Raw genomic sequence first — 14,716 nt, forward strand, 5'->3', positions numbered from 1 at the left:
TCTATTTTGTGTGACTACCACTTGTTATCAATAAAGGTTTGAAAGTATAGGTAGAAAAGTAGTGGTAAATGGTAAAATCTTAGATTAAGGATTGGTCTCCGCTGCGCTCCAACTAGTCGCAAAGTGCGGCAACTAATACTAGCCCTAGTGGGCGTACTCGAGCCAGTCACGAACAATATAATACGTTGACGTGCCACATGTTCTATTAAACTTTGTATCTCAAATCATTTAATTAATTTCAATGTAAAATAACACGAAGCATATGTTACAAAATTTGAAAGATGCCATTGAGACCTTCAATGGCATCAAATGGCAAGATGCCACTACACAAGCATCTAATAATTAACGTAATAAAAAAGCTATTGTTCTTATGTAGTGCGTTATCTAGTTGGAGCGCAGCGGAGACCAATCCGTAATCTAAGGGTGAAATATTAAATATTTGACATTCTTATGTGTCATTTGTTTGACATAAATGAATAGAAATATTATTCGAATAATTTAAAAGTAATTACTCAGTGACGTTACACTCATCCTGTCCCGTAAAGTAAACAACCTTTTCCATTTGATAGAAAAAGATGTATATACTTAATTAGCATCATTACAAGTAGCCAGTGAAGCCAGTTTTACTATTGTCATTGTACATGCGCTCATAAACAAGTATTACAAGTTCCTTATTCACCTGTATTGTTACTCTCGCTTACATCAATTATTTTACAACATTACTATCTAATCCATAGTTTCTCAACCTTATTTTGCTCACCGCCCACTTTGAGACTATATTTTTTTCTAGAGTATTTTCGTGTATTTTTTTTGCCTTTCTAGACTATTTTTTTTAATCTACCCACGCCCCATCTGCGCGATCTCAATGCCCCCTAGTTTTCTCTGGGTCTTCTACTGCCCCCCCGAAAGTCTCAAACGCCCACAAGGGGGCCCAGATTGAGAACCTATGATGATGAAACTTCATTGTGTGTCTTCTACCGAATTTATCACGGGGAATGTTCAGAAGAGCAATTTCAAATGATTCCTGTCGCCGAATTCTACCTTCGCACGACACGCCACAAGTTAGGATATCGTCCCCACCATCTGGATGTGTGGCGGTCCTCCACAGTGCGGTTTTCAAGGATCTTTCTTCGACGAACTACTAAGTTTCCGGGACGATACGATATGGGTACCTTCAAAAAAAGCGCGTACACATTCCTTAAAGGCTGGCAGCTCTCCTGTGATTCCTCTTGTGTTGCAAGAGAATGTGGGCGGCGGTGAGCACTTAACACCAGGTGAGTGACTCGTTTGTCCTCCTTTTCCATAAAAAAAAATAGCGGGTTGCACTACAGGAGTGCCGGCAGAAGTGATTACTTGAACGTTGTGCATTTTTGAATATTTTGGAATGGGCAGAGAATAATTTCACACGATTTTGATTTATTTATCAGTATAAAAGTACAAGCATTTATATTGTGGTTTAATACAAAATTCATTTATTGCGCTATCGTACACAAAAATAACAATTTATATAACATCAAAAATGTTACACTTCAGGACTATTACAATAAATATTATTTTACATTAAAAAAATTATCTCTCAGAAAAATCAACTTTTAATTTCAACGACCGTATTACGAATTTTCGATCAGGTCACGTAATCTGACGCGAGTTTATCAATATATATACCCTTCCTGAGAAATGCGTTTAACGTCGCTTAAGATGTTTTCACTTCAAAAATAAAGGTAAAAAATAAATCTGTGCAATAAGCCATGAGTTTTAAAAGTTACTCGAAGGCCATAAAATGAACAGTTAACACAAGACGACACCTCACGGTACGACGCGCACCAATCTCCGTTACTCGCAGTTGAAGTAGCAGCGCTTCCTACAGTCCACAGAGTTAATATTATACAGATGAACCAATTATTTTAGTTCACAAGACATAAAATGACGAGACGAACGGGACGTTCGCTGATGGTAATTGAAACGCCCTGCCCATTACAATATAGTGCCGCTCAGGATTCTTGAAAAATTTTAAAATCTGAGCGGCACTACAACTGCGCTCGACATCTTGAGACATAAGATGTTAAGTCTCATTTGCCCAGTAATTTCACTAGATTGCCGTATAGTAACACAGTAATGTTTACACGCAGAAACAGGCACCGTTGTGGTACCTATAATCTAGCAGGCATCCTGTGCAAAGGAGCCTCCCACTGGTAGTTTTACAGGAAACTGGTATAGCTACATTGATTAGTGCATATTCAAATAAAATGCATCCGAATATACGTATATAATTAAAGCAACACCAAATTTAAATAATTACAAATTAATCGAGAACGTAGTTATTATTTATTTCGGTGAAAATTAAATAGGAGATACCGGGAGGAGATACCATTAATATAAATAGGGAATGCAAATCTCGCGAGATTGGGGCTCAAGCGGGATCCCGCGAGTTTATGAATAACAATACTGCGAGATCTCGCCAATTTCGAGATATCGCGAGATTAGCAGTTTGGTGCGTTTTTTTTTTGCAAATAATCATCATTAGGAAAAAAATAATGCATATTTTAAGTATATAATACTTAATATTATAATAGATAAACTTTATACATATACACATATTTATATTTATCAAAATCAAACTATAATGTTAGTATATTGTCTAGTTTTGTGGTCTGTCGTTACTCTGCATGTATTTACTCTGCACCGCGGCTAATTGCCGACGACACGGGGTTATGTAACGGATACAACCTCGTAATTGCCTTAATAACACTTTCATACAGTTAGGGTATATAAATTTAAGGTATATATTTATGACCTTTAAAAGGATTAATTAGTATTGATGTGTTAATAATGAATACATTTAGTGTCACTTTACTGTTAAGGAACAGTATCTAATGTTGTTGTTTAGGAGTTCATTGTAACCTGATGTTTGCTTCCAGTGAACTCCTAAATTAATGAACTGATTTTAATAGGGTTTACTTCATCGAGTGCAGTTTAGTCTAACTTGAGAGATAGGATAATTTACATTTCGATTGGGGACCCAAAATTACTTTAATTTCCAAAAGTATTGTATGTATATATTTTCTACGAGAGTACTTATTGACGGTTCTATTGTAAAACAATTTCATTATAACAACAGGAGGCATATCTTATCAAATAGTTCTTGATGCTATGAAACATTATTGACGAAATCATAAAAACAGTATTTTTTTTGTTATGTACAGTGCAACGTCTGTCGGGTCAGCTAGATTTTAATAAATGTAATTAATTAAAATAATGGTGATAATATTTTGTTCATAAATTTAGGCTAAACTGCATTTTACACAGTGTACCTTTGACAATATACACAGATAATATATAGGTATATATCGCTAAACAATTTCCGTATCACTGCATTCTGCAGAATCGCTTTAAGCTCCGAAACCGCTCAATGGGATTAACTCAAGCTAAATATGTTTCATCCAACTTCATAAGCGATAGGATATTCATATTACTGAAGATGAATTATTTTTATGTGATTATTAATTTTTGAAAAGTTTAATATTCAGTTTGACAGTTCTGCTTAATTAGAACAACAAGGAACAATTTATTATTAATTATTACGCCATAATTGAAAATTAATTGGGTATTAAACTCATTTATTACTTTATTTCATTTTCGGAATAAGATACAAATTAAATAATGAAAAAAGTAATGCAATAAATTTTGAAATATCAAAGACATTAATAAGATTAGACAGAGAAAGCCATAATAAAATATAACGGTCTCTTCTCTGACGTTTCGATTTTAAAAATATATATATCAGATTTTGAGGTTATAATTGAGCAGTCAATAATACAACACAGTGGACATATACACGTAGTCATATAATCAATTTGAGATTACTATGAAACAACATGTAAAAAGGTACATAAGTATGTATGCCATAGGAAAAATATCGATTATAATGATTGTATATAAGTCTATGGACCAATATATCGGCCATTATTACAATTCTTCAAGTACAATTCTTTTTAAATACACGTTTTGATTCATAAGTGTCCGTTTGATACAAATATTTGATAATAATAGAAAAAAATATTTAAATAATTATATATTAAGCCTGATTTATTTTATGTTTTCAGAATACGAATGATGTAGTGGAACGCAATTTTTTTCCGCAAAGTGGTTCCTTAAGAACAGTTTATAATGAAAATTAAGGCACCTGATTCGGAAACAAATGGCACGTTGAAGGAGAAGAAATGGTGCAAGAATTTCTCCCAGTATTCTTTATGGGCTCTAGTCATTGTTATTGCTTTGAATAATCATAATCATAATTCAGATGACTAGTTTAGTTAACTGCTTTTCCGATCGCTTAGCACGTAATAGCAATAATGAGCATTTTAAACAAAATCAAAATCAAAAATCACTATTCATGTAGGGCACGGAACACTTATTAATGTTAAAACAAAATATTATTGCATCTATTGCTACTTCCTAAAGGGTTGAGCTAATGAGAAGAAGTAGCAAGAAACTCATTGCCACTCTTTTAAATCACGATTTAAATTTTCATCGTTTTACAAATCATTTCAATTGTAATAATTCTAATAAATAAAGTGATGCAACAAACATACTCAAACGTCAAATAGTCAATGCCTTACAAAAGTACGTCAAAAAAACATACTTTGAGGGTTCAGAAAACATTCAGATATCTCTATCTATCTATAAATAATTTGATAGTCACTAAGACCTTGACATAACTATTCTTGTTCAGGCCTCTTCGAACTAAGTTAAGTTCCGTTTTTCGTTCCGGTCTCGTTGTAAGCAAACTCAAACACTTAACGGTTCTCTGCTTCGTGACAACAAAGGTTATTGAACCATCACAGTCTCCATATTTGCGGAATTTTTATTACTTCTGTCTGTTTTAATATCATAATAACAGATCTTTACTTAATGCTGATAATAATAAATAAATTATTAGGATATAAATGTCAGTCCGATTTTTTACGGAAATCGGTTTTTATCAGTTTGTGTTTACGGAAATGGTTCTATCGGTTTTTACCAGACTTTGACTCTGTAACTTATTTTATAATCTACTACTATTTAGAAACTAAAGCTACTTTAATTTTGGAAAATAAAAAAGGGTTTAACTGCGCCTTTTTCTGTTGTGAAGCAGTAGTGTGTAAGCATTATTGTGTTTGGTTCTGAAGAGCGCCGTAGCTAGTGAAATAAGATACTATGAGTTTTTTGAGAACCGTGAACGGCACTGCATTGTAATGGGCATGGCATATTAATTACCATCAGCTGAACGTCCTGCTCGTCTCATCCCGTATTGTCATAAAAGAGGGTTCCGCAAAAATTGCGTAAAACCCCTAAAAGTGTACAAAACTGGTAAAGAAGTACATATTGACATGTTATCAAAATCAAAAGTTGAAACTAAAATGTATATCTAATTCTAAATATACTTTTAAATCGAATAGAAGAACATTAAAGCACGCGGGTCATCTGGTGGTAAGTGATAACCATCAAATACCTTATCTTGAAATAGTAGGGGAATTAAAGGAACGCATCCCTTTGAGGCACGCATATGTAGCAATGAAATTCTCCAATGTTTGGTAGTGTGTGGTAGAGAATTCCTTGAAAAGAATCGCGCTGTGAGGAAACCCCATCCAGATGGTGGGGATGATAGCCTAACTTAGGGCGTGTCGTGCGAAGGTGGATTACGGCGTCAGGAATCAGGTTAAACAGCTCTTCGGAACACTCAACGTGATAACTATGAGACAATGATGTCTGTATGCAGCGCCAAGTAATCAAGCCGTTCACAATATCAAAGATAATTTTACCAGAGGGAAGCTTCTTAGCACAGGATAGCTGGATGATGGCACCAGCTAGATGGATACCACAGTGGTAGCAACTGACCATTGAAACTTTCTAGAAACAAAGAATTTGTAACGTTCTTGAAGAATCATGTCTAAATTGTGAAGGTTGAATGGCTGCCACAACAGATAAATCTTTCACCGAAGTGGCACGTGAAAGGATTAAAATTTTACCAGTGAAGGGTTTCTTAGCACTGGTTCCCGGCTATATGGAGCCTTTTTCTACAGCCGAGCAGTAATGTTCAAGCGCTAAGTGACTGCGTTTGAACAACGCTGTAGCTTCTAAAATTACGACATTTTCGATACGCCAATTCTATATCAAGAAAACGAGAGCAATCGCGATGCCCCTCAAAATTTTGGGTACAGCAGTCAAAAGGCAGGTTTCTTGGAAATTCTAATGCTTTATGAAGCTGTAACATATCCAAGCAAACAATAAAATATCATCAATGTAAATCTTGAATATCATCGGTTGAGAGCTTTAATAACATTTCAATAACTAGAAATAACAACAATAAAAAAGTCTTCACGGTGTCTGATCATAAATCCACAAACAGCGACTTACACAAAAGTATTAATTAACTTATAACTTTAGCGGCAAACCACAGAACGAAAGATAACTTTGAACTTAAGTGCAAGTAAAGTCCAGACGCCAAGCTAAGCCAAGATGAAGTTAGACCATTAAGCTTAGTACCGCTTTTCAAATGAAAACTTATTTTTCGACTGAGCGTTCTTTACATATTTAAAATTATATTAGACAAGTGCTGGCAAACGTTATTTTGCCATTTATACTGTGCATATAAATGAGTAATTCATACGTTCATTGTATGAATTGTCGTATGTAATGAAATATTATTCACTTAATTACTTGTACTGCGCATATATAGGCATTTCTAAGTCAAAAAAATATAGATTCCATATAGTAAATCACCATCAAATATATACTAAAACCTTCTCCGAAACATAATCCTCCTAACATAATCTCCGGTATAATAATTCTGATCGGTTCAGTAGTTTTCGCAGTATAACCGAACGGAAAAAATAGCTCTCTATTTAGTAGTATAGATATATATATATATATATATATATATATATATATTACTATATAAATAAAATTAAAAATTTATTTTACTGCCTGTCTATTACAGGGAAGAAAATCTATTGGTGTGAATTTTCATAAATGTTGTTAAACACTATAACGCATTATAGGTAAGTGAATTTACGGAAAATATATTTGTATTATTTGCTTTCAGTAATATTATATACTTGTCTTCAGTTGGAATAGTTGTAATATACAACCCCTATCTCATCGTATTTAGGAGAAATAAGTATAAATTTTATTATTTATTTATTACACTTTTCTGACACCACATTAACAATACATAACTTAACTACTAACTCACATAATAACATCATATGGTGCAAATGGCAGCCTTATCACTATATAGTAATCTCTTCCAGGCAACCATTTGAAATACAATAAAAAAAGATAGTACATTAAAAGGGGTAAGAAATTTCAACTTTTAATATGCGAAAGAGCGAAATAAGAACAATAAACATAAGCCTCGTCCACCCGTCTTGAATTATTTGGGAAAGTAACATTTCCTCACAATAGTACGACAGCTAGATGCATACAAAACAGTGACAATGCTAATTAAACAGTATTCTAAAACATCTTTATTTGTTGCCCTACATTCCATTCTACGGTGAGATGTGCTCGTTTTTGTAACAATAGCTTCCTTTACTGAATAAGGCTTTCATCAACAATGCATATTGAAATATGTGCTCCAGAAAATATTGTTTGCATTTCTATATTTTGAACTTTACTCTTTGCTTTAAAGCTAAGCTCTACGGACACATACTTGTTATAAGTGTCAAAGAATTTTTTTATGGCAATTAGGGACGAGACGTGCAGTATGTTCAGCTGATGGTATTTGATACGCCCTGACCATTATAATGCAGTTTTAATTCTTGCAAAACCCAAAAATTTCTGAGCGGCACTGCAATTGCGCTCGTCACCTTGAGAGATAAGATGTTAAGTCTCATTTGTCATTTGTTTTACTAGCTTCGGCGCCCTTCAGACCGAAACACAGTAATGCTTACACATTACTGTTTCACGGCAGAAAAAGGCGCTGTTGTGGTACCCATAATCTATCCGGCATCCAGTGCTAAGAAGCCTCCCACTAAATGATGACACAGCTAAATTTTTGATGATATTTTAAATAAAAACATTTAAGGATATCATTGTATGGCTAATATGGCAAACAATAACGTGAGTACATGACGAAAGTAAAATAGGTATAGACACTTGCGGAGAAGCGAAAGCGCCATTTTGTCGAATAGTGTTCTAAAATTTCACGTCAAACTAACATCAGGAAATTATAACTGCTGTATTTTAAGTAACAAAATTCAGATAAGCCAAAAGATATTGACTCACTATTCATTATTTATACAACGGGTCGAGTTTCACGGGGATTCTTTACGACACGAATACATTTTTATCTGGGCAGTGTACCGCTGGGGAAGCTTGAAATTTATACGAAACTATAACGAATGCTTTTATTCTTATTCGTCCTGTTTTGTCCCTTATCAAAATTATTTTCAGTTGAATGTTTCTGGAGTAAATTGTGGAATAATGTTTGTATAATTATGTAGGGACTAGTATTTTAATGTAGTGTAATACTAGCTTTAATCAGAGGGAGACTCCTACACACAGGATGCCGGCTAGATTATGGGTACCACAACGGCGCCTATGCCATGAAGCAGTAATCTGTTATCCCTGTGATTCGTTCTGAAAGGCGCCGTAGCTAGTGAAATCACTGGGCAAATGAGACTTATCATCTTATAACTCAAGGTGACAAGAGCATTGTAGTGCCGCTCAGAGTTTTTGGGTTTTCAATAATCTGAGCGGTACTGCATTGTAACGGGGAGGGTGTATCAATTAAAATCAGTTGAACGTCCTGCTCGTCTCGGCCCGTATTGAAATAAAAAAAATAGCTGACACCCCGCGACTTCGTCTGCATACACAGGACTGATCAAGTAGTACATTTCAATTAACTTTTTAAAATAAAAGAACACTTATGTCATTTGCTATTGCGACACTTTTTGTATAAAAGGTGTGTTCTGCAAAGTCGTAGCACATCATTATATTCTATCATCCACCGTTTTCGTAGCGCATGCGATGTAAAGAATATTTTAGATATTTTTTACTTGGGTTACATTAATGAAGTTTTAGTAAGAATCCCTAATTATTTGAATGTATAATATAGGATATATCACGCGGGGATAATGTAGCTTTCCAACAGTGAAATAATTTTTCAAATCGATTCAGTAGTTTCGGAGAAGCTGCTATCGCTATAATCAATAATTAAATTTTTGTGAACTCTTATTCTACTTCTTTAATAAAAGTAGCATAACCTCCTATTTGCCATATGGCAACGGCATGAGACCACCGTTTAGTACTCACACATTTAATAAGTCCCTATGACAATGAACTATCTGCTTGTGAAAGTCCCGTCAATATCAGTCGAGTGGGTTTGGTGATTTATTGATTACAATATAGACCCCATCAAGATTATTGATTGATACCAAAATTCGGCGGCATCGTTAGTGCGCTCGCCACTCTGACACATGAGATAATAAGTCTTATCTCCAGCTACGGCGCCCTTCAAACCGAGAAATATGCTCCGCAGTTGTACCCACATTTGTACAACAAACATAATACATATGCTTATAAAATAACAATATTTTTAGCAGCATTTGTACATAAGATGACTTATCATAACCGATGTTTAACCGGGGTTTTATAAGAGTCGTTATTTAGTTTATGATTGCTCATGAGGGATGTGTGGACGAAATGGTCGAAAGCGTAAAATTTCACTCAATCGAAAGAGGAAGGGGAGCCACAATTCCTTCCATAATCATTCAATATCTAAACTATCGAAAATGCCGAGATACTAAGAATAGAAATTGATATATCACTAATATTATTAATGACAGGGTGTTTTAATATCAGTGGTGTGACGACGAAATTAAAAAATTATACTCGTTGTCACATTGTTTTTACAACCTGGTATGACCAGGAGTCAGGAATGCAATTTTTAATTGAAAATATTGTCCTGCCCTCATTTCATGCTTTTAAATTTTAATAAATTCATCAACGGACATGAAAAGCCCATTAAGTATTTAATAATGCATCGTTGAGAGCTAGAACCTAAAATAAGCTAGTTATTTTAAGTTGCAGCATTTTATTCGTAGTAATATTGGTTTGTTATTCTCTCTACGGTGTACTGTCACTTCTTACAATAATTTACGTGGGAACGACAGTGACAGGAAGAGCCAACTGGTCGTAATGATATGATTTTTGAATTTCGAATCACTCGAATTTAAGGACGAATAGTTGAAAATAATTGTCAAATATTAAAAATCATCATGATTAATTGTTATATTTATAATTGTACATTAAATAATACCCTAGAGAGCGCGATATAAATTTGAGGTCGGGTCTTAATATAATAGATCCGAATAAGCTATGTAATAAAGGAGGAAGATATAGAAATTCATATCTCTATCTTCTCCTTGTATTATGTGGACAAGGCTTTGTGCAAACGAAGTTGAAACTATTCGTTTTATAAATTTAAAAACTAATCATACGATCCAACAAAGCCTCATTCATAATCATATCTGATACAGGCTAATCAACAAAGACAATCTGTGATACAAGCAATAACAGCAAACGAATGGTAAAACGATAGATAAACTTAGATAATAGATTAACTGAATCGTGCCGATAAAGCTCATAATTCATAGCTAAATGGACATTGTTTCAATCTTAAGGTTATAGATAATTACCTCCTTTTTTGTTACTTTAGTGGATTCCGTGCTCAAAATTTTACCGACCGTCCGAGTTTTAGCGGACTTTACGTATTTTTTTATAAAACGATCAACTAGCTTTGATATATATGCATGATAGCATATGATGATATGTGGTCTCGGTCCATACTCTCTTGTTACACCAGAGGAAACGCAACGACGCTTTCCAGAGGCTGTATGGTTGTTCATGTATTGTAAAGTGGCTTTAGTACAGTTCAGTGCAGCTCTGTGTCACTGCGACCAATATTATCTATTGTTATAGCCACTGTTAATTTTGGCCCACTGCTAATATTGATTATTTTAATGAATCTTATTATATCTTACTGAAGTATTTTAAGTGGCTGAAGAATTGGACTTCCCAAAAAGATGCTACGTTTACGGATTAAAGGACCAGAGAATTGTTTGTTTTACCTGCAGGGCCCCGTTAGTGTCCTGGTTAGAAAGAGTAAGTTTTCCCTACTAAGGATTAGGGTTTTGAAATGGGTTAAGCCCGAAGTGTTTGCTCGAGAGTTTAATTCACTCTTGTGAACATTATGTATCAAGGGTTGAATAAAGAAAATTCCTTGGGACACCACAGAAGGGTTCAGAGCCAATTCTTGCAAGTTCGTTAGCGCATTCATTGCCTTCGATCGCTGCATGTTCTGGGACCCATCGAAATGTAACTCTGTTTATTTCTCTCAGAGTATGCAGTTTAGTCCGGCAGTTGTCTACAAGTTTTGAGACTGTTCTGTATGAGACTATAGCGGACAGATCCGCCTCTTGCTGCTAGACAACCAATGAAAACAGGCCAAGTTCATTGCATATGTGACAAGCTACGTCTTACACTCGCAATTTGTATGTTACTTTGTATTAGTGTGCGTGCATTGCTCAGAATAGAGGTTAACGGTCACCCTCAATTTTTTTCGACGTTTTCACAGCTGTCACAGTCTGTAACTTGTTTTAATCGTGCGATAATTGTAAAATTTGGTTTCTAATCATTTTTGTTTATTTCTATATTGTTTATCAAATATTATGTATCCGCTAAGAAAGTTGCAAGATATTCTCAATACAATTGTTCTAAGAAAAATTACTGGGAAGTCTCAACCACTAAAATGAACCTATATGTAATCTTTGAAATACAATTTAATTTAATTTTGTATGTACCAACCCTAGCGCCCCACCCCGACGTAAAATATATTTTTAGTGAATTTCTAATCATTGTAAATACTTCCAGCTACACTCTTCCATCATTAAAGTCTTCTCTTTTTAATATTTCGAATTCAGAGCACTAGATATTTTTTCAAGGAGGATATTAGGTATTTTATAGCACCTTTTCATTTTTATTACCCATAGAGTAGAATGCTGAAACATTATATTATCATAAACTTACTCTCACTCATCTAACACTGAAACAATGTCTAACTTTTTATCAGTAAGAGATAGCCTAACGAAATATTAACATAAAATCGCTCACTCGTCGTTAATTATTTAGAAATGTAATATTTCCCAACAATAGAAGTTCAATACATAGTTCATGTGAACTGTGGACAATTCTGATTCTACAGTATTCTAAGACCCATATCAAAAAATATCTTAAGCTGCTGATCAAGTCAATTTTTTCAAAGAAGTTATAACGTTTATTAAATGAGAAATACATAAATTGTATTAAACTCTGACACAGGAACGTATAGGCCGCGGCCTAAACATGCAAACAGCGTTCAACATGCGTTTTTGCGAAACGTTAGAAACGAAAGTTACGCGACTGCCAATGTCGATCATCGTTAAAATATTTATACCGGGACCTATTTGGAAGCTATGTTACAAACAAACCCACATAAAGCTGAGAAGATAAGTTATTACATATGAATTCATTTCTAACCTAATAACATGGCCATAAACACAATTTTAACTAGGTCGCTGTGCTTCTAACCGATTTCACTTCCTTTAAAACATAATTTACGCGTAATATAACCCTACGCATCTCGTGAGCTTTCCCTTAAATAATTTGGGAAGCAATAAAAGAAAATTACTGGGCTCTTTATGATTTCTCGTTAACATTTGATGTTAACATTAAATTAAATGAAACACAGGCTTAGGCTTAAAAATATGACCCATTTGGATCGTTAATTTTTTTTTATGAAAATAAGGGACGAGATGAGCAGGACGTTCAGCTGATAGTAATTGATACGCCCTGCCCTAATGGGCAGTGTAATCACTGCAGTCCCACTCAGGATTCTTGATAAACCCCATAAATTCTGAGCGACATAAAAACTGCGCTCGTCACCTTTACATATGTCTCATTAGCCCAGTAATTTCACTAGCTACAGCGCCCTCCTGACCGACACACAGTAATTCTTACACTTGACTGCTTCACGGCATAAATAGGCGCCGTTGTGGTACCTGTAATCTAGCCGGCATCCTGTGTAAAGGAGCCTCCCACTGGTGAAAAAAATGACGGGACGATACGTATACCTGTGAAGAACGCTGAACATTTCGACTCAGTTGCAAACGCGATATATGCGGGTTGACTAGTGAATGTACCCTTTAATATTTTGCAACCCTGTCGGCTTACACGTCGGTGTACTTTTAATGTGTTGATTTTTAAAGTGTTCGGCTGCACCTAACACCCCTATTGCATCAACAAAATGGCCGCCAGTTCCTATCTATCCGATCCCTATATTAAAGAGGAGAAAAAGTCAAAAGCAAGACCAAACGGAGTCTTAAAAGCTTTTGTCGCCTAAACGTTTTGCGTTTATTTCAATAAGATAGCTTTTTGAAGTGAAAGTAGTGATTTGAAACTCGATGAAACGAAAAAGCGAGACGATACAGACACAAATAGTTCAAAATTCATCAAGAAGTTAACATTAATAATATGTAATTACGGTTAATTATAAATAATATTATTTAGGTTTAAATTAATTATAATGAAAGAATACTTTAATACTTAGGGATGAAAGTATTATCTGGTTATCACTTGCCTAATTGCACTAGGTTAAGTTAAAAACATGTCAATTTCAGGTGTTACTCGTATTACTTCACTAACAACGGTATCGAAAACAAGATTGTTCACACCACAATATCGAAAACTACATTGTTATAAAATTTGAACACATAGTCATAAACAAGGCGTTTTATCTTAAACTAGATTCAGAAGTGTTTTACTTCTCCAAAAACGTTACTAACATTAATTTTGATAACGACAAAGCACAGTTAACCCATTAAAAGTTGCAATAAAACAATTTCGAGAAGCCTTTATTCGTACTTTCACGTAAATCGCAATTTTCACGGCGGTATCTCTACTATCAATAAATATCGTTTTATCTATCGGTACCACCACAGTTATAAGTTCGAGTAAAATGTAAGAAAATTGCTCTCGGCCGTGAGTCAGTTATAAATTGGATGCGATGTTTTATTTTAGTAGACATAAATGCCTCCCGCGGCGTTTTGTCTTTATTATGGTTTAGTGCACGTACTGTCTTCTACTTCGGTTTGTTCGTAGATATTTTAAGTTATATATCATATTTACCACATAATAAAATCTTAATAAAGACTGTGCGTTGAATAAAGTATAATAAAAAGTATTCTTGTGTATAAAGGTATAAACAATACCCAAGCCAAAAAAATAGTTTGTAAATTTTTATCTGCTTTTGCTATGAATATGTTTGTAAAAACTACTGAATAATAATAATTTTGCATGAGTTTTGTGAGTATGTACATATATATACGCTAAAAATTCAGGCGAGACGATAGAAAGAAGACAGAAAAAAAGAAAGAGCGCAAAAATTTGCCTTCTCTTGGGTTCCAGAGAAATATTCACTGTTTTACTTATTACTTTAGTACGATTACGGATACAAGAACCACCACGGATACAAGAAAAACCTAGATATAGTCGTCGAAAAAAAATTAAATTTTAAGACTGTTCGTTGTTTTAGCTTTCTTGGTCAATGAGTAAGTAAATGTACATCAATTATCAAACCGCCTTAACGATCTAGTATAGCCTCATGTTCATCACCATCATCACTCTCTATGGTAAA

The 14,716-nt window shown here is 34.4% G+C and overlaps 1 protein-coding gene across 1 annotated transcript in view; it reads right to left on the reverse strand.

Moving 5' to 3' along the window:
- LOC126975039 (probable serine/threonine-protein kinase DDB_G0282963) overlaps window positions 1-14,716 on the reverse strand; it is a 64,023-nt gene that overhangs the window by 9,714 nt on the left and 39,593 nt on the right. The window lies entirely within an intron of this gene.

Source organism: Leptidea sinapis, chromosome 34, assembly GCF_905404315.1.
Source record: "Leptidea sinapis chromosome 34, ilLepSina1.1, whole genome shotgun sequence".
NCBI lineage: Eukaryota > Metazoa > Arthropoda > Insecta > Lepidoptera > Pieridae > Leptidea > Leptidea sinapis.